General features: G+C 40.2%; 1 long non-coding RNA gene across 2 annotated transcripts in view; it reads left to right on the top strand.

The window, feature by feature from the left end:
* Positions 1-24,683, top strand: part of LOC140754726 (uncharacterized) — a 188,230-nt gene that overhangs the window by 118,678 nt on the left and 44,869 nt on the right. The gene's annotated exons all lie outside the window — the stretch shown is intronic.

Here is a 24,683-nt window from a genome sequence, read left to right as displayed (position 1 = left end):
TTTGGCGATAATAATTTAACAAAGGAAATAAAAAACATGACAGTTGTCAGTAGTGTCTCCCTGCGAATATCTGCTATTGTTGTAAGAGAGTGTAAAATGTGGAAAAACGTGATTGTTTCCATTGTTTCAGCGATTTGGACAGCGCCGCAGCACATAAACTCCCTCCCGGGTCCATCTCGAGGTGCGACAGCGGGCTGACATCGAGCTTAGACCACATCAATGGATCTTTGCATCACCGCCGACGATAGTCAGCAAAGTTACAAACAAATAAATAGAAGCATTTCGCCGATTCCAGCCGAAGATCGAAGACAATCTCGCTATTTTAGTTTTTTTATGGTTCGGTGAGTCATGTAGAGAAAATATACGGCGAGAAAATAGTTATTTTCTAATTAAATTACTTTATCTATATTCTACTACTTCGCTTACGCTATTTACAGCTTACTCTACTCTCAATTCACCTACATATCTACTCGCATGCCATGCACTACATGGCATGCGGGAACTCAGTAGTATGGGGGTCGGGGATTCGAACCCTGAACACCCGCGTCACGTGCCACGAGTGTGCAGAAGCTGTCATCCCACCTACACCACTCAGCTCCGACAGCTACCTACGAACTCTTCTATAGCTTCTACCGGTCCACCCGAACTCGGCCGAGCGCGCCCGAAGTGTCATGAACATTTCCCATATGTTTTGAAATGTATAAAAATATTTTAAAATATTTTTGGACATAAATTTTCAATTTTATTATTTTTTGTTCACATTTTTTATTGAGAATCTATTGCAATATTTTTTTTTAAATTTTAAAACACTTCATTATCTTTGGCGATAATAATTTAACAAAGGAAATAAAAAACATGACAGTTGTCAGTAGTGTCTCCCTGCGAATATCTGCTATTGTTGTAAGAGAGTGTAAAATGTGGAAAACCGTGATTGTTTACATTGTTTCAGCGATTTGGACAGCGCCGCAGCACATAAACTCCCTCCCGGGTCCATCTCGAGGTGCGACAGCGGGCTGACATCGAGCTTAGACCACATCAATGGATCTTTGCATCACCGCCGACGATAGTCAGCAAAGTTACAAACAAATAAATAGAAGCATTTCGCCGATTCCAGCCGAAGATCGAAGACAATCTCGCTATTTTAGTTTTTTTTATGGTTCGGTGAGTCATGTAGAGAAAATATACGGCGAGAAAATAGTTATTTTCTAATTAAATTACTTTATCTATATTCTACTACTTCGCTTACGCTATTTACAGCTTACTCTACTCTCAATTCACTTACATATCTACTCGCATGCCATGCACTACATGGCATGCGGGAACTCAGTAGTATGGGGGTCGGGGATTCGAACCCTGAACACCCGCGTCACGTGCCACGAGTGTGCAGAAGCTGTCATCCCACCTACACCACTCAGCTCCGACAGCTACCTACGAACTCTTCTATAGCTTCTACCGGTCCACCCGAACTCGGCCGAGCGCGCCCGAAGTGTCATGAACATTTCCCATATGTTTTGAAATGTATAAAAATATTTTAAAATATTTTTGGACATAAATTTTCAATTTTATTATTTTTTGTTCACATTTTTTATTGAGAATCTATTGCAATATTTTTTTTTAAATTTTAAAACACTTCATTATCTTTGGCGATAAAAATTTAACAAAGGAAATAAAAAACATGACAGTTGTCAGTAGTGTCTCCCTGCGAATATCTGCTATTGTTGTAAGAGAGTGTAAAATGTGGAAAAACGTGATTGTTTCCATTGTTTCAGCGATTTGGACAGCGCCGCAGCACATAAACTCCCTCCCGGGTCCATCTCGAGGTGCGACAGCGGGCTGACATCGAGCTTAGACCACATCAATGGATCTTTGCATCACCGCCGACGATAGTCAGCAAAGTTACAAACAAATAAATAGAAGCATTTCGCCGATTCCAGCCGAAGATCGAAGACAATCTCGCTATTTTAGTTTTTTTATGGTTCGGTGAGTCATGTAGAGAAAATATACGGCGAGAAAATAGTTATTTTCTAATTAAATTACTTTATCTATATTCTACTACTTCGCTTACGCTATTTACAGCTTACTCTACTCTCAATTCACCTACATATCTACTCGCATGCCATGCACTACATGGCATGCGGGAACTCAGTAGTATGGGGGTCGGGGATTCGAACCCTGAACACCCGCGTCACGTGCCACGAGTGTGCAGAAGCTGTCATCCCACCTACACCACTCAGCTCCGACAGCTACCTACGAACTCTTCTATAGCTTCTACCGGTCCACCCGAACTCGGCCGAGCGCGCCCGAAGTGTCATGAACATTTCCCATATGTTTTGAAATGTATAAAAATATTTTAAAATATTTTTGGACATAAATTTTCAATTTTATTATTTTTTGTTCACATTTTTTATTGAGAATCTATTGCAATATTTTTTTTTAAATTTTAAAACACTTCATTATCTTTGGCGATAAAAATTTAACAAAGGAAATAAAAAACATGACAGTTGTCAGTAGTGTCTCCCTGCGAATATCTGCTATTGTTGTAAGAGAGTGTAAAATGTGGAAAAACGTGATTGTTTCCATTGTTTCAGCGATTTGGACAGCGCCGCAGCACATAAACTCCCTCCCGGGTCCATCTCGAGGTGCGACAGCGGGCTGACATCGAGCTTAGACCACATCAATGGATCTTTGCATCACCGCCGACGATAGTCAGCAAAGTTACAAACAAATAAATAGAAGCATTTCGCCGATTCCAGCCGAAGATCGAAGACAATCTCGCTATTTTAGTTTTTTTATGGTTCGGTGAGTCATGTAGAGAAAATATACGGCGAGAAAATAGTTATTTTCTAATTAAATTACTTTATCTATATTCTACTACTTCGCTTACGCTATTTACAGCTTACTCTACTCTCAATTCACCTACATATCTACTCGCATGCCATGCACTACATGGCATGCGGGAACTCAGTAGTATGGGGGTCGGGGATTCGAACCCTGAACACCCGCGTCACGTGCCACGAGTGTGCAGAAGCTGTCATCCCACCTACACCACTCAGCTCCGACAGCTACCTACGAACTCTTCTATAGCTTCTACCGGTCCACCCGAACTCGGCCGAGCGCGCCCGAAGTGTCATGAACATTTCCCATATGTTTTGAAATGTATAAAAATATTTTAAAATATTTTTGGACATAAATTTTCAATTTTATTATTTTTTGTTCACATTTTTTATTGAGAATCTATTGCAATATTTTTTTTTAAATTTTAAAACACTTCATTATCTTTGGCGATAATAATTTAACAAAGGAAATAAAAAACATGACAGTTGTCAGTAGTGTCTCCCTGCGAATATCTGCTATTGTTGTAAGAGAGTGTAAAATGTGGAAAAACGTGATTGTTCATTGTTTCAGCGATTTGGACAGCGCCGCAGCACATAAACTCCCTCCCGGGTCCATCTCGAGGTGCGACAGCGGGCTGACATCGAGCTTAGACCACATCAATGGATCTTTGCATCACCGCCGACGATAGTCAGCAAAGTTACAAACAAATAAATAGAAGCATTTCGCCGATTCCAGCCGAAGATCGAAGACAATCTCGCTATTTTAGTTTTTTTTATGGTTCGGTGAGTCATGTAGAGAAAATATACGGCGAGAAAATAGTTATTTTCTAATTAAATTACTTTATCTATATTCTACTACTTCGCTTACGCTATTTACAGCTTACTCTACTCTCAATTCACCTACATATCTACTCGCATGCCATGCACTACATGGCATGCGGGAACTCAGTAGTATGGGGGTCGGGGATTCGAACCCTGAACACCCGCGTCACGTGCCACGAGTGTGCAGAAGCTGTCATCCCACCTACACCACTCAGCTCCGACAGCTACCTACGAACTCTTCTATAGCTTCTACCGGTCCACCCGAACTCGGCCGAGCGCGCCCGAAGTGTCATGAACATTTCCCATATTTTTGAAATGTATAAAAATATTTTAAAATATTTTTGGACATAAATTTTCAATTTTATTATTTTTTGTTCACATTTTTTATTGAGAATCTATTGCAATATTTTTTTTTAAATTTTAAAACACTTCATTATCTTTGGCGATAATAATTTTACAAAGGAAATAAAAAACATGACAGTTGTCAGTAGTGTCTCCCTGCGAATATCTGCTATTGTTGTAAGAGAGTGTAAAATGTGGAAAACCGTGATTGTTTACATTGTTTCAGCGATTTGGACAGCGCCGCAGCACATAAACTCCCTCCCGGGTCCATCTCGAGGTGCGACAGCGGGCTGACATCGAGCTTAGACCACATCAATGGATCTTTGCATCACCGCCGACGATAGTCAGCAAAGTTACAAACAAATAAATAGAAGCATTTCGCCGATTCCGCCTGAAGACCGAAGACAATCTCGCTATTTTAGTTTTTTTATGGTTCAGTGAGTCATGTAGAGAAAATATACGGCGAGAAAATAGTTATTTTCTAATTAAATTACTTTATCTATATTCTACTACTTCGCTTACCCTATTTACAGCTTACTCTACTCTCAATTCACCTACATATCTACTCGCATGCCATGCACTACATGGCATGCGGGAACTCAGTAGTATGGGGGTCGGGGATTCGAACCCTGAACACCCGCGTCACGTGCCACGAGTGTGCAGAAGCTGTCATCCCACCTACACCACTCAGCTCCGACAGCTACCTACGAACTCTTCTATAGCTTCTACCGGTCCACCCGAACTCGGCCGAGCGCGCCCGAAGTGTCATGAACATTTCCCATATGTTTTGAAATGTATAAAAATATTTTAAAATATTTTTGGACATAAATTTTCAATTTTATTATTTTTTGTTCACATTTTTTATTGAGAATCAATTGCAATATTTTTTTTAAAATTTTAAAACACTTCATTATCTTTGGCGATAATAATTTAACAAAGGAAATAAAAAACATGACAGTTGTCAGTAGTGTCTCCCTGCGAATATCTGCTATTGTTGTAAGAGAGTGTAAAATGTGGAAAAACGTGATTGTTTACATTGTTTCAGCGATTTGGACAGCGCCGCAGCACATAAACTCCCTCCCGGGTCCATCTCGAGGTGCGACAGCGGGCTGACATCGAGCTTAGACCACATCAATGGATCTTTGCATCACCGCCGACGATAGTCAGCAAAGTTACAAACAAATAAATAGAAGCATTTCGACGATTCCGCCTGAAGACCGAAGACAATCTCGCTATTTTAGTTTTTTTATGGTTCAGTGAGTCATGTAGAGAAAATATACGGCGAGAAAATAGTTATTTTCTAATTAAATTACTTTATCTATATTCTACTACTTCGCTTACGCTATTTACAGCTTACTCTACTCTCAATTCACCTACATATCTACTCGCATGCCATGCACTACATGGCATGCGGGAACTCAGTAGTATGGGGGTCGGGGATTCGAATCCTGAACACCCGCGTCACGTGCCACGAGTGTGCAGAAGCTGTCATCCCACCTACACCACTCAGCTCCGACAGCTACCTACGAACTCTTCTATAGCTTCTACCGGTCCACCCGAACTCGGCCGAGCGCGCCCGAAGTGTCATGAACATTTCCCATATGTTTTGAAATGTATAAAAATATTTTAAAATATTTTTGGACATAAATTTTCAATTTTATTATTTTTTGTTCACATTTTTTATTGAGAATCTATTGCAATATTTTTTTTTAAATTTTAAAACACTTCATTATCTTTGCCGATAATAATTTAACAAAGGAAATAAAAAACATGACAGTTGTCAGTAGTGTCTCCCTGCGAATATCTGCTATTGTTGTAAGAGAGTGTAAAATGTGGAAAAACGTGATTGTTTACATTGTTTCAGCGATTTGGACAGCGCCGCAGCACATAAACTCCCTCCCGGGTCCATCTCGAGGTGCGACAGCGGGCTGACATCGAGCTTAGACCACATCAATGGATCTTTGCATCACCGCCGACGATAGTCAGCAAAGTTACAAACAAATAAATAGAAGCATTTCGCCGATTCCGCCTGAAGACCGAAGACAATCTCGCTATTTTAGTTTTTTTATGGTTCAGTGAGTCATGTAGAGAAAATATACGGCGAGAAAATAGTTATTTTGTAAATTACTTTATCTATATTCTACTACTTCGCTTACCCTATTTACAGCTTACTCTACTCTCAATTCACCTACATATCTACTCGCATGCCATGCACTACATGGCATGCGAGTAGATATGTAGGTGAAGGTGCGACAGCGGGCTGACATCGAGCTTAGACCACATCAATGGATCTTTGCATCACCGCCGACGATAGTCAGCAAAGTTACAAACAAATAAATAGAAGCATTTCGCCGATTCCGCCTGAAGACCGAAGACAATCTCGCTATTTTAGTTTTTTTATGGTTCAGTGAGTCATGTAGAGAAAATATACGGCGAGAAAATAGTTATTTTCTAATTAAATTACTTTATCTATATTCTACTACTTCGCTTACCCTATTTACAGCTTACTCTACTCTCAATTCACCTACATATCTACTCGCATGCCATGCACTACATGGCATGCGGGAACTCAGTAGTATGGGGGTCGGGGATTCGAACCCTGAACACCCGCGTCACGTGCCACGAGTGTGCAGAAGCTGTCATCCCACCTACACCACTCAGCTCCGACAGCTACCTACGAACTCTTCTATAGCTTCTACCGGTCCACCCGAACTCGGCCGAGCGCGCCCGAAGTGTCATGAACATTTCCCATATGTTTTGAAATGTATAAAAATATTTTAAAATATTTTTGGACATAAATTTTCAATTTTATTATTTTTTGTTCACATTTTTTATTGAGAATCTATTGCAATATTTTTTTTTAAATTTTAAAACACTTCATTATCTTTGGCGATAATAATTTAACAAAGGAAATAAAAAACATGACAGTTGTCAGTAGTGTCTCCCTGCGAATATCTGCTATTGTTGTAAGAGAGTGTAAAATGTGGAAAACCGTGATTGTTTACATTGTTTCAGCGATTTGGACAGCGCCGCAGCACATAAACTCCCTCCCGGGTCCATCTCGAGGTGCGACAGCGGGCTGACATCGAGCTTAGACCACATCAATGGATCTTTGCATCACCGCCGACGATAGTCAGCAAAGTTACAAACAAATAAATAGAAGCATTTCGCCGATTCCAGCCGAAGATCGAAGACAATCTCGCTATTTTAGTTTTTTTATGGTTCGGTGAGTCATGTAGAGAAAATATACGGCGAGAAAATAGTTATTTTCTAATTAAATTACTTTATCTATATTCTACTACTTCGCTTACCCTATTTACAGCTTACTCTACTCTCAATTCACCTACATATCTACTCGCATGCCATGCACTACATGGCATGCGGGAACTCAGTAGTATGGGGGTCGGGGATTCGAACCCTGAACACCCGCGTCACGTGCCACGAGTGTGCAGAAGCTGTCATCCCACCTACACCACTCAGCTCCGACAGCTACCTACGAACTCTTCTATAGCTTCTACCGGTCCACCCGAACTCGGCCGAGCGCGCCCGAAGTGTCATGAACATTTCCCATATGTTTTGAAATGTATAAAAATATTTTAAAATATTTTTGGACATAAATTTTCAATTTTATTATTTTTTGTTCACATTTTTTATTGAGAATCAATTGCAATATTTTTTTTAAAATTTTAAAACACTTCATTATCTTTGGCGATAATAATTTAACAAAGGAAATAAAAAACATGACAGTTGTCAGTAGTGTCTCCCTGCGAATATCTGCTATTGTTGTAAGAGAGTGTAAAATGTGGAAAAACGTGATTGTTTACATTGTTTCAGCGATTTGGACAGCGCCGCAGCACATAAACTCCCTCCCGGGTCCATCTCGAGGTGCGACAGCGGGCTGACATCGAGCTTAGACCACATCAATGGATCTTTGCATCACCGCCGACGATAGTCAGCAAAGTTACAAACAAATAAATAGAAGCATTTCGACGATTCCGCCTGAAGACCGAAGACAATCTCGCTATTTTAGTTTTTTTATGGTTCAGTGAGTCATGTAGAGAAAATATACGGCGAGAAAATAGTTATTTTCTAATTAAATTACTTTATCTATATTCTACTACTTCGCTTACGCTATTTACAGCTTACTCTACTCTCAATTCACCTACATATCTACTCGCATGCCATGCACTACATGGCATGCGGGAACTCAGTAGTATGGGGGTCGGGGATTCGAACCCTGAACACCCGCGTCACGTGCCACGAGTGTGCAGAAGCTGTCATCCCACCTACACCACTCAGCTCCGACAGCTACCTACGAACTCTTCTATAGCTTCTACCGGTCCACCCGAACTCGGCCGAGCGCGCCCGAAGTGTCATGAACATTTCCCATATGTTTTGAAATGTATAAAAATATTTTAAAATATTTTTGGACATAAATTTTCAATTTTATTATTTTTTGTTCACATTTTTTATTGAGAATCTATTGCAATATTTTTTTTTAAATTTTAAAACACTTCATTATCTTTGCCGATAATAATTTAACAAAGGAAATAAAAAACATGACAGTTGTCAGTAGTGTCTCCCTGCGAATATCTGCTATTGTTGTAAGAGAGTGTAAAATGTGGAAAAACGTGATTGTTTACATTGTTTCAGCGATTTGGACAGCGCCGCAGCACATAAACTCCCTCCCGGGTCCATCTCGAGGTGCGACAGCGGGCTGACATCGAGCTTAGACCACATCAATGGATCTTTGCATCACCGCCGACGATAGTCAGCAAAGTTACAAACAAATAAATAGAAGCATTTCGCCGATTCCGCCTGAAGACCGAAGACAATCTCGCTATTTTAGTTTTTTTATGGTTCAGTGAGTCATGTAGAGAAAATATACGGCGAGAAAATAGTTATTTTGTAAATTACTTTATCTATATTCTACTACTTCGCTTACCCTATTTACAGCTTACTCTACTCTCAATTCACCTACATATCTACTCGCATGCCATGCACTACATGGCATGCGAGTAGATATGTAGGTGAAGGTGCGACAGCGGGCTGACATCGAGCTTAGACCACATCAATGGATCTTTGCATCACCGCCGACGATAGTCAGCAAAGTTACAAACAAATAAATAGAAGCATTTCGCCGATTCCGCCTGAAGACCGAAGACAATCTCGCTATTTTAGTTTTTTTATGGTTCAGTGAGTCATGTAGAGAAAATATACGGCGAGAAAATAGTTATTTTCTAATTAAATTACTTTATCTATATTCTACTACTTCGCTTACCCTATTTACAGCTTACTCTACTCTCAATTCACCTACATATCTACTCGCATGCCATGCACTACACGGCATGCGGGAACTCAGTAGTATGGGGGTCGGGGATTCGAACCCTGAACACCCGCGTCACGTGCCACGAGTGTGCAGAAGCTGTCATCCCACCTACACCACTCAGCTCCGACAGCTACCTACGAACTCTTCTATAGCTTCTACCGGTCCACCCGAACTCGGCCGAGCGCGCCCGAAGTGTCATGAACATTTCCCATATGTTTTGAAATGTATAAAAATATTTTAAAATATTTTTGGACATAAATTTTCAATTTTATTATTTTTTGTTCACATTTTTTATTGAGAATCTATTGCAATATTTTTTTTTAAATTTTAAAACACTTCATTATCTTTGGCGATAATAATTTAACAAAGGAAATAAAAAACATGACAGTTGTCAGTAGTGTCTCCCTGCGAATATCTGCTATTGTTGTAAGAGAGTGTAAAATGTGGAAAACCGTGATTGTTTACATTGTTTCAGCGATTTGGACAGCGCCGCAGCACATAAACTCCCTCCCGGGTCCATCTCGAGGTGCGACAGCGGGCTGACATCGAGCTTAGACCACATCAATGGATCTTTGCATCACCGCCGACGATAGTCAGCAAAGTTACAAACAAATAAATAGAAGCATTTCGCCGATTCCAGCCGAAGATCGAAGACAATCTCGCTATTTTAGTTTTTTTATGGTTCGGTGAGTCATGTAGAGAAAATATACGGCGAGAAAATAGTTATTTTCTAATTAAATTACTTTATCTATATTCTACTACTTCGCTTACCCTATTTACAGCTTACTCTACTCTCAATTCACCTACATATCTACTCGCATGCCATGCACTACATGGCATGCGGGAACTCAGTAGTATGGGGGTCGGGGATTCGAACCCTGAACACCCGCGTCACGTGCCACGAGTGTGCAGAAGCTGTCATCCCACCTACACCACTCAGCTCCGACAGCTACCTACGAACTCTTCTATAGCTTCTACCGGTCCACCCGAACTCGGCCGAGCGCGCCCGAAGTGTCATGAACATTTCCCATATGTTTTGAAATGTATAAAAATATTTTAAAATATTTTTGGACATAAATTTTCAATTTTATTATTTTTTGTTCACATTTTTTATTGAGAATCTATTGCAATATTTTTTTTTAAATTTTAAAACACTTCATTATCTTTGGCGATAATAATTTTACAAAGGAAATAAAAAACATGACAGTTGTCAGTAGTGTCTCCCTGCGAATATCTGCTATTGTTGTAAGAGAGTGTAAAATGTGGAAAACCGTGATTGTTTACATTGTTTCAGCGATTTGGACAGCGCCGCAGCACATAAACTCCCTCCCGGGTCCATCTCGAGGTGCGACAGCGGGCTGACATCGAGCTTAGACCACATCAATGGATCTTTGCATCACCGCCGACGATAGTCAGCAAAGTTACAAACAAATAAATAGAAGCATTTCGCCGATTCCAGCCGAAGATCGAAGACAATCTCGCTATTTTAGTTTTTTTATGGTTCGGTGAGTCATGTAGAGAAAATATACGGCGAGAAAATAGTTATTTTCTAATTAAATTACTTTATCTATATTCTACTACTTCGCTTACCCTATTTACAGCTTACTCTACTCTCAATTCACCTACATATCTACTCGCATGCCATGCACTACATGGCATGCGGGAACTCAGTAGTATGGGGGTCGGGGATTCGAACCCTGAACACCCGCGTCACGTGCCACGAGTGTGCAGAAGCTGTCATCCCACCTACACCACTCAGCTCCGACAGCTACCTACGAACTCTTCTATAGCTTCTACCGGTCCACCCGAACTCGGCCGAGCGCGCCCGAAGTGTCATGAACATTTCCCATATGTTTTGAAATGTATAAAAATATTTTAAAATATTTTTGGACATAAATTTTCAATTTTATTATTTTTTGTTCACATTTTTTATTGAGAATCAATTGCAATATTTTTTTTAAAATTTTAAAACACTTCATTATCTTTGGCGATAATAATTTAACAAAGGAAATAAAAAACATGACAGTTGTCAGTAGTGTCTCCCTGCGAATATCTGCTATTGTTGTAAGAGAGTGTAAAATGTGGAAAAACGTGATTGTTTACATTGTTTCAGCGATTTGGACAGCGCCGCAGCACATAAACTCCCTCCCGGGTCCATCTCGAGGTGCGACAGCGGGCTGACATCGAGCTTAGACCACATCAATGGATCTTTGCATCACCGCCGACGATAGTCAGCAAAGTTACAAACAAATAAATAGAAGCATTTCGACGATTCCGCCTGAAGACCGAAGACAATCTCGCTATTTTAGTTTTTTTATGGTTCAGTGAGTCATGTAGAGAAAATATACGGCGAGAAAATAGTTATTTTCTAATTAAATTACTTTATCTATATTCTACTACTTCGCTTACGCTATTTACAGCTTACTCTACTCTCAATTCACCTACATATCTACTCGCATGCCATGCACTACATGGCATGCGGGAACTCAGTAGTATGGGGGTCGGGGATTCGAACCCTGAACACCCGCGTCACGTGCCACGAGTGTGCAGAAGCTGTCATCCCACCTACACCACTCAGCTCCGACAGCTACCTACGAACTCTTCTATAGCTTCTACCGGTCCACCCGAACTCGGCCGAGCGCGCCCGAAGTGTCATGAACATTTCCCATATGTTTTGAAATGTATAAAAATATTTTAAAATATTTTTGGACATAAATTTTCAATTTTATTATTTTTTGTTCACATTTTTTATTGAGAATCTATTGCAATATTTTTTTTTAAATTTTAAAACACTTCATTATCTTTGGCGATAAAAATTTAACAAAGGAAATAAAAAACATGACAGTTGTCAGTAGTGTCTCCCTGCGAATATCTGCTATTGTTGTAAGAGAGTGTAAAATGTGGAAAAACGTGATTGTTTCCATTGTTTCAGCGATTTGGACAGCGCCGCAGCACATAAACTCCCTCCCGGGTCCATCTCGAGGTGCGACAGCGGGCTGACATCGAGCTTAGACCACATCAATGGATCTTTGCATCACCGCCGACGATAGTCAGCAAAGTTACAAACAAATAAATAGAAGCATTTCGCCGATTCCAGCCGAAGATCGAAGACAATCTCGCTATTTTAGTTTTTTTATGGTTCGGTGAGTCATGTAGAGAAAATATACGGCGAGAAAATAGTTATTTTCTAATTAAATTACTTTATCTATATTCTACTACTTCGCTTACGCTATTTACAGCTTACTCTACTCTCAATTCACCTACATATCTACTCGCATGCCATGCACTACATGGCATGCGGGAACTCAGTAGTATGGGGGTCGGGGATTCGAACCCTGAACACCCGCGTCACGTGCCACGAGTGTGCAGAAGCTGTCATCCCACCTACACCACTCAGCTCCGACAGCTACCTACGAACTCTTCTATAGCTTCTACCGGTCCACCCGAACTCGGCCGAGCGCGCCCGAAGTGTCATGAACATTTCCCGTATGTTTTGAAATGTATAAAAATATTTTAAAATATTTTTGGACATAAATTTTCAATTTTATTATTTTTTGTTCACATTTTTTATTGAGAATCTATTGCAATATTTTTTTTTAAATTTTAAAACACTTCATTATCTTTGGCGATAATAATTTTACAAAGGAAATAAAAAACATGACAGTTGTCAGTAGTGTCTCCCTGCGAATATCTGCTATTGTTGTAAGAGAGTGTAAAATGTGGAAAACCGTGATTGTTTACATTGTTTCAGCGATTTGGACAGCGCCGCAGCACATAAACTCCCTCCCGGGTCCATCTCGAGGTGCGACAGCGGGCTGACATCGAGCTTAGACCACATCAATGGATCTTTGCATCACCGCCGACGATAGTCAGCAAAGTTACAAACAAATAAATAGAAGCATTTCGCCGATTCCAGCCGAAGATCGAAGACAATCTCGCTATTTTAGTTTTTTTATGGTTCGGTGAGTCATGTAGAGAAAATATACGGCGAGAAAATAGTTATTTTCTAATTAAATTACTTTATCTATATTCTACTACTTCGCTTACCCTATTTACAGCTTACTCTACTCTCAATTCACCTACATATCTACTCGCATGCCATGCACTACATGGCATGCGGGAACTCAGTAGTATGGGGGTCGGGGATTCGAACCCTGAACACCCGCGTCACGTGCCACGAGTGTGCAGAAGCTGTCATCCCACCTACACCACTCAGCTCCGACAGCTACCTACGAACTCTTCTATAGCTTCTACCGGTCCACCCGAACTCGGCCGAGCGCGCCCGAAGTGTCATGAACATTTCCCATATGTTTTGAAATGTATAAAAATATTTTAAAATATTTTTGGACATAAATTTTCAATTTTATTATTTTTTGTTCACATTTTTTATTGAGAATCAATTGCAATATTTTTTTTAAAATTTTAAAACACTTCATTATCTTTGGCGATAATAATTTAACAAAGGAAATAAAAAACATGACAGTTGTCAGTAGTGTCTCCCTGCGAATATCTGCTATTGTTGTAAGAGAGTGTAAAATGTGGAAAAACGTGATTGTTTACATTGTTTCAGCGATTTGGACAGCGCCGCAGCACATAAACTCCCTCCCGGGTCCATCTCGAGGTGCGACAGCGGGCTGACATCGAGCTTAGACCACATCAATGGATCTTTGCATCACCGCCGACGATAGTCAGCAAAGTTACAAACAAATAAATAGAAGCATTTCGACGATTCCGCCTGAAGACCGAAGACAATCTCGCTATTTTAGTTTTTTTATGGTTCAGTGAGTCATGTAGAGAAAATATACGGCGAGAAAATAGTTATTTTCTAATTAAATTACTTTATCTATATTCTACTACTTCGCTTACGCTATTTACAGCTTACTCTACTCTCAATTCACCTACATATCTACTCGCATGCCATGCACTACATGGCATGCGGGAACTCAGTAGTATGGGGGTCGGGGATTCGAACCCTGAACACCCGCGTCACGTGCCACGAGTGTGCAGAAGCTGTCATCCCACCTACACCACTCAGCTCCGACAGCTACCTACGAACTCTTCTATAGCTTCTACCGGTCCACCCGAACTCGGCCGAGCGCGCCCGAAGTGTCATGAACATTTCCCATATGTTTTGAAATGTATAAAAATATTTTAAAATATTTTTGGACATAAATTTTCAATTTTATTATTTTTTGTTCACATTTTTTATTGAGAATCTATTGCAATATTTTTTTTTAAATTTTAAAACACTTCATTATCTTTGGCGATAAAAATTTAACAAAGGAAATAAAAAACATGACAGTTGTCAGTAGTGTCTCCCTGCGAATATCTGCTATTGTTGTAAGAGAGTGTAAAATGTGGAAAAACGTGATTGTTTCCATTGTTTCAGCGATTTGGACAGCGCCGCAGCACATAAACTCCCTCCCGGGTCCATCTCGAGGTGCGACAGCGGGCTGACATCGAGCTTAGACCACATCAATGGATCTTTGCATCACCGCCGACGATAGTCAGCAAAGTTACAAACAAATAAATAGAAGCATTTCGCCGATTCCAGCCGAAGATCGAAGACAATCTCGCTATTTTAGTTTTTTTATGGTTCGGTGAGTCATGTAGAGAAAATATACGGCGAGAAAATAGTTATTTTCTAATTAAATTACTTTATCTATATTCTACTACTTCGCTTACGCTATTTACAGCTTACTCTACTCTCAATTCACCTACATATCTACTCGCATGCCATGCACTACATGGCATGCGGGAACTCAGTAGTATGGGGGTCGGGGATTCGAACCCTGAACACCCGCGTCACGTGCCACGAGTGTGCAGAAGCTGTCATCCCACCTACACCACTCAGCTCCGACAGCTACCTACGAACTCTTCTATAGCTTCTACCGGTCCACCCGAACTCGGCCGAGCGCGCCCGAAGTGTCATGAACATTTCCCATATGTTTTGAAATGTATAAAAATATTTTAAAATATTTTTGGACATAAATTTTCAATTTTATTATTTTTTGTTCACATTTTTTATTGAGAATCTATTGCAATATTTTTTTTTAAATTTTAAAACACTTCATTATCTTTGGCGATAATAATTTTACAAAGGAAATAAAAAACATGACAGTTGTCAGTAGTGTCTCCCTGCGAATATCTGCTATTGTTGTAAGAGAGTGTAAAATGTGGAAAACCGTGATTGTTTACATTGTTTCAGCGATTTGGACAGCGCCGCAGCACATAAACTCCCTCCCGGGTCCATCTCGAGGTGCGACAGCGGGCTGACATCGAGCTTAGACCACATCAATGGATCTTTGCATCACCGCCGACGATAGTCAGCAAAGTTACAAACAAATAAATAGAAGCATTTCGCCGATTTCGCCTGAAGACCGAAGACAATCTCGCTATTTTAGTTTTTTTATGGTTCAGTGAGTCATGTAGAGAAAATATACGGCGAGAAAATAGTTATTTTCTAATTAAATTACTTTATCTATATTCTACTACTTCGCTTACCCTATTTACAGCTTACTCTACTCTCAATTCACCTACATATCTACTCGCATGCCATGCACTACATGGCATGCGGGAACTCAGTAGTATGGGGGTCGGGGATTCGAACCCTGAACACCCGCGTCACGTGCCACGAGTGTGCAGAAGCTGTCATCCCACCTACACCACTCAGCTCCGACAGCTACCTACGAACTCTTCTATAGCTTCTACCGGTCCACCCGAACTCGGCCGAGCGCGCCCGAAGTGTCATGAACATTTCCCATATGTTTTGAAATGTATAAAAATATTTTAAAATATTTTTGGACATAAATTTTCAATTTTATTATTTTTTGTTCACATTTTTTATTGAGAATCTATTGCAATATTTTTTTTTAAATTTTAAAACACTTCATTATCTTTGGCGATAATAATTTAACAAAGGAAATAAAAAACATGACAGTTGTCAGTAGTGTCTCCCTGCGAATATCTGCTATTGTTGTAAGAGAGTGTAAAATGTGGAAAACCGTGATTGTTTACATTGTTTCAGCGATTTGGACAGCGCCGCAGCACATAAACTCCCTCCCGGGTCCATCTCGAGGTGCGACAGCGGGCTGACATCGAGCTTAGACCACATCAATGGATCTTTGCATCACCGCCGACGATAGTCAGCAAAGTTACAAACAAATAAATAGAAGCATTTCGCCGATTCCAGCCGAAGATCGAAGACAATCTCGCTATTTTAGTTTTTTTATGGTTCGGTGAGTCATGTAGAGAAAATATACGGCGAGAAAATAGTTATTTTCTAATTAAATTACTTTATCTATATTCTACTACTTCGCTTACCCTATTTACAGCTTACTCTACTCTCAATTCACCTACATATCTACTCGCATGCCATGCACTACATGGCATGCGGGAACTCAGTAGTATGGGGGTCGGGGATTCGAACCCTGAACACCCGCGTCACGTGCCACGAGTGTGCAGAAGCTGTCATCCCACCTACACCACTCAGCTCCGACAGCTACCTACGAACTCTTCTATAGCTTCTACCGGTCCACCCGAACTCGGCCGAGCGCGCCCGAAGTGTCATGAACATTTCCCATATGTTTTGAAATGTATAAAAATATTTTAAAATATTTTTGGACATAAATTTTCAATTTTATTATTTTTTGTTCACATTTTTTATTGAGAATCAATTGCAATATTTTTTTTAAAATTTTAAAACACTTCATTATCTTTGGCGATAATAATTTAACAAAGGAAATAAAAAACATGACAGTTGTCAGTAGTGTCTCCCTGCGAATATCTGCTATTGTTGTAAGAGAGTGTAAAATGTGGAAAAACGTGATTGTTTACATTGTTTCAGCGATTTGGACAGCGCCGCAGCACATAAACTCCCTCCCGGGTCCATCTCGAGGTGCGACAGCGGGCTGACATCGAGCTTAGACCACATCAATGGATCTTTGCATCACCGCCGACGATAGTCAGCAAAGTTACAAACAAATAAATAGAAGCATTTCGACGATTCCGCCTGAAGACCGAAGACAATCTCGCTATTTTAGTTTTTTTATGGTTCAGTGAGTCATGTAGAGAAAATATACGGCGAGAAAATAGTTATTTTCTAATTAAATTACTTTATCTATATTCTACTACTTCGCTTACGCTATTTACAGCTTACTCTACTCTCAATTCACCTACATATCTACTCGCATGCCATGCACTACATGGCATGCGGGAACTCAGTAGTATGGGGGTCGGGGATTCGAACCCTGAACACCCGCGTCACGTGCCACGAGTGTGCAGAAGCTGTCATCCCACCTACACCACTCAGCTCCGACAGCTACCTACGAACTCTTCTATAGCTTCTACCGGTCCACCCGAACTCGGCCGAGCGCGCCCGAAGTGTCATGAACATTTCCCATATGTTTTGAAATGTATAAAAATATTTTAAAATATTTTTGGACATAAATTTTCAATTTTATTATTTTTTGTTCACATTTTTTATTGAGAATCTATTGCAATATTTTTTTTTAAATTTTAAAACACTTCATTATCTTTGGCGATAAAAATTTAACAAAGGAAATAAAAAACATGACAGTTGTCAGTAGTGTCTCCCTGCGAATATCTGCTATTGTTGTAAGAGAGTGTAAAATGTGGAAAAACGTGATTGTTTCCATTGTTTCAGCGATTTGGACAGCGCCGCAGCACATAAACTCCCTCCCGGGTCCATCTCGAGGTGCGACAGCGGGCTGACATCGAGCTTAGACCACATCAATGGATCTTTGCATCACCGCCGACGATAGTCAGCAAAGTTACAAACAAATAAATAGAAGCATTTCGCCGATTCCAGCCGAAGATCGAAGACAATCTCGCTATTTTAGTTTTTTTATGGTTCGGTGAGTCATGTAGAGAAAATATACGGCGAGAAAATAGTTATTTTCTAATTAAATTACTTTATCTATATTCTACTACTTCGCTTACGCTATTTACAGCTTACTCTACTCTCAATTCACCTACATATCTACTCGCATGCCATGCACTACATGGCATGCGGGAACTCAGTAGTATGGGGGTCGGGGATTCGAACCCTGAACACCCGCGTCACGTGCCACGAGTGTGCAGAAGCTGTCATCCCACCTACACCACTCAGCTCCGACAGCTACCTACGAACTCTTCTATAGCTTCTACCGGTCCACCCGAACTCGGCCGAGCGCGCCCGAAGTGTCATGAACATTTCCCGTATGTTTTGAAATGTATAAAAATATTTTAAAATATTTTTGGACATAAATTTTCAATTTTATTATTTTTTGTTCACATTTTTTATTGAGAATCTATTGCAATATTTTTTTTTAAATTTTAAAACACTTCATTATCTTTGGCGATAATAATTTTACAAAGGAAATAAAAAACATGACAGTTGTCAGTAGTGTCTCCCTGCGAATATCTGCTATTGTTGTAAGAGAGTGTAAAATGTGGAAAACCGTGATTGTTTACATTGTTTCAGCGATTTGGACAGCGCCGCAGCACATAAACTCCCTCCCGGGTCCATCTCGAGGTGCGACAGCGGGCTGACATCGAGCTTAGACCACATCAATGGATCTTTGCATCACCGCCGACGATAGTCAGCAAAGTTACAAACAAATAAATAGAAGCATTTCGCCGATTCCAGCCGAAGATCGAAGACAATCTCGCTATTTTAGTTTTTTTATGGTTCGGTGAGTCATGTAGAGAAAATATACGGCGAGAAAATAGTTATTTTCTAATTAAATTACTTTATCTATATTCTACTACTTCGCTTACCCTATTTACAGCTTACTCTACTCTCAATTCACCTACATATCTACTCGCATGCCATGCACTACATGGCATGCGGGAACTCAGTAGTATGGGGGTCGGGGATTCGAACCCTGAACACCCGCGTCACGTGCCACGAGTGTGCAGAAGCTGTCATCCCACCTACACCACTCAGCTCCGACAGCTACCTACGAACTCTTCTATAGCTTCTACCGGTCCACCCGAACTCGGCCGAGCGCGCCCGAAGTGTCATGAACATTTCCCATATGTTTTGAAATGTATAAAAATATTTTAAAATATTTTTGGACATAAATTTTCAATTTTATTATTTTTTGTTCACATTTTTTATTGAGAATCAATTGCAATATTTTTTTTAAAATTTTAAAACACTTCATTATCTTTGGCGATAATAATTTAACAAAGGAAATAAAAAACATGACAGTTGTCAGTAGTGTCTCCCTGCGAATATCTGCTATTGTTGTAAGAGAGTGTAAAATGTGGAAAAACGTGATTGTTTACATTGTTTCAGCGATTTGGACAGCGCCGCAGCACATAAACTCCCTCCCGGGTCCATCTCGAGGTGCGACAGCGGGCTGACATCGAGCTTAGACCACATCAATGGATCTTTGCATCACCGCCGACGATAGTCAGCAAAGTTACAAACAAATAAATAGAAGCATTTCGACGATTCCGCCTGAAGACCGAAGACAATCTCGCTATTTTAGTTTTTTTATGGTTCAGTGAGTCATGTAGAGAAAATATACGGCGAGAAAATAGTTATTTTCTAATTAAATTACTTTATCTATATTCTACTACTTCGCTTACGCTATTTACAGCTTACTCTACTCTCAATTCACCTACATATCTACTCGCATGCCATGCACTACATGGCATGCGGGAACTCAGTAGTATGGGGGTCGGGGATTCGAACCCTGAACACCCGCGTCACGTGCCACGAGTGTGCAGAAGCTGTCATCCCACCTACACCACTCAGCTCCGACAGCTACCTACGAACTCTTCTATAGCTTCTACCGGTCCACCCGAACTCGGCCGAGCGCGCCCGAAGTGTCATGAACATTTCCCATATGTTTTGAAATGTATAAAAATATTTTAAAATATTTTTGGACATAAATTTTCAATTTTATTATTTTTTGTTCACATTTTTTATTGAGAATCTATTGCAATATTTTTTTTTAAATTTTAAAACACTTCATTATCTTTGGCGATAAAAATTTAACAAAGGAAATAAAAAACATGACAGTTGTCAGTAGTGTCTCCCTGCGAATATCTGCTATTGTTGTAAGAGAGTGTAAAATGTGGAAAAACGTGATTGTTTCCATTGTTTCAGCGATTTGGACAGCGCCGCAGCACATAAACTCCCTCCCGGGTCCATCTCGAGGTGCGACAGCGGGCTGACATCGAGCTTAGACCACATCAATGGATCTTTGCATCACCGCCGACGATAGTCAGCAAAGTTACAAACAAATAAATAGAAGCATTTCGCCGATTCCAGCCGAAGATCGAAGACAATCTCGCTATTTTAGTTTTTTTATGGTTCGGTGAGTCATGTAGAGAAAATATACGGCGAGAAAATAGTTATTTTCTAATTAAATTACTTTATCTATATTCTACTACTTCGCTTACGCTATTTACAGCTTACTCTACTCTCAATTCACCTACATATCTACTCGCATGCCATGCACTACATGGCATGCGGGAACTCAGTAGTATGGGGGTCGGGGATTCGAACCCTGAACACCCGCGTCACGTGCCACGAGTGTGCAGAAGCTGTCATCCCACCTACACCACTCAGCTCCGACAGCTACCTACGAACTCTTCTATAGCTTCTACCGGTCCACCCGAACTCGGCCGAGCGCGCCCGAAGTGTCATGAACATTTCCCATATGTTTTGAAATGTATAAAAATATTTTAAAATATTTTTGGACATAAATTTTCAATTTTATTATTTTTTGTTCACATTTTTTATTGAGAATCTATTGCAATATTTTTTTTTAAATTTTAAAACACTTCATTATCTTTGGCGATAATAATTTTACAAAGGAAATAAAAAACATGACAGTTGTCAGTAGTGTCTCCCTGCGAATATCTGCTATTGTTGTAAGAGAGTGTAAAATGTGGAAAACCGTGATTGTTTACATTGTTTCAGCGATTTGGACAGCGCCGCAGCACATAAACTCCCTCCCGGGTCCATCTCGAGGTGCGACAGCGGGCTGACATCGAGCTTAGACCACATCAATGGATCTTTGCATCACCGCCGACGATAGTCAGCAAAGTTACAAACAAATAAATAGAAGCATTTCGCCGATTTCGCCTGAAGACCGAAGACAATCTCGCTATTTTAGTTTTTTTATGGTTCAGTGAGTCATGTAGAGAAAATATACGGCGAGAAAATAGTTATTTTCTAATTAAATTACTTTATCTATATTCTACTACTTCGCTTACCCTATTTACAGCTTACTCTACTCTCAATTCACCTACATATCTACTCGCATGCCATGCACTACATGGCATGCGGGAACTCAGTAGTATGGGGGTCGGGGATTCGAACCCTGAACACCCGCGTCACGTGCCACGAGTGTGCAGAAGCTGTCATCCCACCTACACCACTCAGCTCCGACAGCTACCTACGAACTCTTCTATAGCTTCTACCGGTCCACCCGAACTCGGCCGAGCGCGCCCGAAGTGTCATGAACATTTCCCATATGTTTTGAAATGTATAAAAATATTTTAAAATATTTTTGGACATAAATTTTCAATTTTATTATTTTTTGTTCACATTTTTTATTGAGAATCTATTGCAATATTTTTTTTTAAATTTTAAAACACTTCATTATCTTTGGCGATAATAATTTAACAAAGGAAATAAAAAACATGACAGTTGTCAGTAGTGTCTCCCTGCGAATATCTGCTATTGTTGTAAGAGAGTGTAAAATGTGGAAAACCGTGATTGTTTACATTGTTTCAGCGATTTGGACAGCGCCGCAGCACATAAACTCCCTCCCGGGTCCATCTCGAGGTGCGACAGCGGGCTGACATCGAGCTTAGACCACATCAATGGATCTTTGCATCACCGCCGACGATAGTCAGCAAAGTTACAAACAAATAAATAGAAGCATTTCGCCGATTCCAGCCGAAGATCGAAGACAATCTCGCTATTTTAGTTTTTTTATGGTTCGGTGAGTCATGTAGAGAAAATATACGGCGAGAAAATAGTTATTTTCTAATTAAATTACTTTATCTATATTCTACTACTTCGCTTACCCTATTTACAGCTTACTCTACTCTCAATTCACCTACATATCTACTCGCATGCCATGCACTACATGGCATGCGGGAACTCAGTAGTATGGGGGTCGGGGATTCGAACCCTGAACACCCGCGTCACGTGCCACGAGTGTGCAGAAGCTGTCATCCCACCTACACCACTCAGCTCCGACAGCTACCTACGAACTCTTCTATAGCTTCTACCGGTCCACCCGAACTCGGCCGAGCGCGCCCGAAGTGTCATGAACATTTCCCATATGTTTTGAAATGTATAAAAATATTTTAAAATATTTTTGGACATAAATTTTCAATTTTATTATTTTTTGTTCACATTTTTTATTGAGAATCAATTGCAATATTTTTTTTAAAATTTTAAAACACTTCATTATCTTTGGCGATAATAATTTAACAAAGGAAATAAAAAACATGACAGTTGTCAGTAGTGTCTCCCTGCGAATATCTGCTATTGTTGTAAGAGAGTGTAAAATGTGGAAAAACGTGATTGTTTACATTGTTTCAGCGATTTGGACAGCGCCGCAGCACATAAACTCCCTCCCGGGTCCATCTCGAGGTGCGACAGCGGGCTGACATCGAGCTTAGACCACATCAATGGATCTTTGCATCACCGCCGACGATAGTCAGCAAAGTTACAAACAAATAAATAGAAGCATTTCGACGATTCCGCCTGAAGACCGAAGACAATCTCGCTATTTTAGTTTTTTTATGGTTCAGTGAGTCATGTAGAGAAAATATACGGCGAGAAAATAGTTATTTTCTAATTAAATTACTTTATCTATATTCTACTACTTCGCTTACGCTATTTACAGCTTACTCTACTCTCAATTCACCTACATATCTACTCGCATGCCATGCACTACATGGCATGCGAGTAGATATGTAGGTGAAGGTGCGACAGCGGGCTGACATCGAGCTTAGACCACATCAATGGATCTTTGCATCACCGCCGACGATAGTCAGCAAAGTTACAAACAAATAAATAGAAGCATTTCGCCGATTCCGCCTGAAGACCGAAGACAATCTCGCTATTTTAGTTTTTTTATGGTTCAGTGAGTCATGTAGAGAAAATATACGGCGAGAAAATAGTTATTTTCTAATTAAATTACTTTATCTATATTCTACTACTTCGCTTACCCTATTTACAGCTTACTCTACTCTCAATTCACCTACATATCTACTCGCATGCCATGCACTACATGGCATGCGGGAACTCAGTAGTATGGGGGTCGGGGATTCGAACCCTGAACACCCGCGTCACGTGCCACGAGTGTGCAGAAGCTGTCATCCCACCTACACCACTCAGCTCCGACAGCTACCTACGAACTCTTCTATAGCTTCTACCGGTCCACCCGAACTCGGCCGAGCGCGCCCGAAGTGTCATGAACATTTCCCATATGTTTTGAAATGTATAAAAATATTTTAAAATATTTTTGGACATAAATTTTCAATTTTATTATTTTTTGTTCACATTTTTTATTGAGAATCTATTGCAATATTTTTTTTTAAATTTTAAAACACTTCATTATCTTTGGCGATAATAATTTAACAAAGGAAATAAAAAACATGACAGTTGTCAGTAGTGTCTCCCTGCGAATATCTGCTATTGTTGTAAGAGAGTGTAAAATGTGGAAAACCGTGATTGTTTACATTGTTTCAGCGATTTGGACAGCGCCGCAGCACATAAACTCCCTCCCGGGTCCATCTCGAGGTGCGACAGCGGGCTGACATCGAGCTTAGACCACATCAATGGATCTTTGCATCACCGCCGACGATAGTCAGCAAAGTTACAAACAAATAAATAGAAGCATTTCGCCGATTCCAGCCGAAGATCGAAGACAATCTCGCTATTTTAGTTTTTTTATGGTTCGGTGAGTCATGTAGAGAAAATATACGGCGAGAAAATAGTTATTTTCTAATTAAATTACTTTATCTATATTCTACTACTTCGCTTACCCTATTTACAGCTTACTCTACTCTCAATTCACCTACATATCTACTCGCATGCCATGCACTACATGGCATGCGGGAACTCAGTAGTATGGGGGTCGGGGATTCGAACCCTGAACACCCGCGTCACGTGCCACGAGTGTGCAGAAGCTGTCATCCCACCTACATCACTCAGCTCCGACAGCTACCTACGAACTCTTCTATAGCTTCTACCGGTCCACCCGAACTCGGCCGAGCGCGCCCGAAGTGTCATGAACATTTCCCATATGTTTTGAAATGTATAAAAATATTTTAAAATATTTTTGGACATAAATTTTCAATTTTATTATTTT

Source organism: Epargyreus clarus, unplaced genomic scaffold (assembly GCF_041222505.1).
Source record: "Epargyreus clarus isolate Ecla_fem2 unplaced genomic scaffold, WU_Ecla_fem_2.2 ptg000031l, whole genome shotgun sequence".
Taxonomy (NCBI): domain Eukaryota; kingdom Metazoa; phylum Arthropoda; class Insecta; order Lepidoptera; family Hesperiidae; genus Epargyreus; species Epargyreus clarus.
This window is presented reverse-complemented; position numbering and strand designations above follow the sequence as displayed.